This window comes from Penaeus monodon, chromosome 30, assembly GCF_015228065.2.
Source record: "Penaeus monodon isolate SGIC_2016 chromosome 30, NSTDA_Pmon_1, whole genome shotgun sequence".
In the NCBI taxonomy this organism is placed as follows: domain Eukaryota; kingdom Metazoa; phylum Arthropoda; class Malacostraca; order Decapoda; family Penaeidae; genus Penaeus; species Penaeus monodon.
The window spans coordinates 14,277,144-14,278,087 of record NC_051415.1 but is presented as its reverse complement, the minus strand read 5'-3'; the positions used below and the strand labels follow the sequence as shown (position 1 = coordinate 14,278,087).

At 32.5% G+C, this 944-nt stretch overlaps 1 protein-coding gene across 1 annotated transcript in view; it reads right to left on the bottom strand.

Annotated features, from left to right (window-relative positions):
• The window catches only part of LOC119592536 (fat storage-inducing transmembrane protein-like), a gene marked incomplete at its 5' end in the record, with an annotated part of 9,040 nt that overhangs the window by 772 nt on the left and 7,324 nt on the right, over nt 1–944 (bottom strand). Inside the window, 1 exon segment of the mRNA XM_037941400.1 lies at nt 1–944.

Sequence of the window (944 nt, the reverse complement as noted above, 5' to 3'; positions counted from 1 at the left end):
AAGTAGCATAGTGTACAAAGATAAACATGTAAGTAAATACACAACATTATATATATGAAGAAAATGGGATGAAGAATACACTTCCAGATTTTCTTGTCAACAAGCACTGGCAGAATATTAAAGAAACTATGAAAGACAAGTGAAATAATATAATAAACACAGATTATAAATTCAACATGTTTGTGACAAACTGGATTAACCTTTTATAGTATTAAGAAATTCACATACTATATAAACAGTAAATTTCAGGATCACAATGAATGCAGCACTCAAACACAGAAGGGAAGTAACACTAGTACCTGACTTCCATATAACCACAACCATAAGTACTTTGCGTTATTGGAATAATTAATCAATTATCACTTACATCCATGAAAGGATGCAGTCGCATTCTTCATCAATACAAGCAAATTAGTGATGGTTTCTAAATTTGTGAATACATTCAAGAAGAAAAATTTAAAAACTAGTTTTTCGTTCTTCAGCATGTAATGAAGATATGGGAGTCCTACCCTGCTTTGCAATTAATTTTCTCTCTCTATCTAGAGCAAATTACTTGGAAATTGCAACTGCCAGCCATTCAAAATTTTACAGCTCAAAAAAATACAAAAACAAAAGGTGACTGAATCTGAGACTCCAGAAGGATCAAAAGAGGAAGAAAGTCTTCTGCAACAAGCTGCCAAAAGCAAATGTGTGTGGATGGAATTCCCACAGTCCTGTACTAGGAGCAGTGCGAGTCAAAACAATCTTCTTCATAAAACTAAGGTCTACAATATTGGGTATATTGTAAATATTTCACTCACTCCTAAAAAATATCTAAATGGAGATGGGAAAGGTTTTGGTAATGAAATGAGAGGGTGAAAGTGATCTTTGGTTTGTATCCTAATAACTGTGTTGTCTGAATAGTTGCCAAGATCAAATATAATATACTGTATTTAACAGCATAT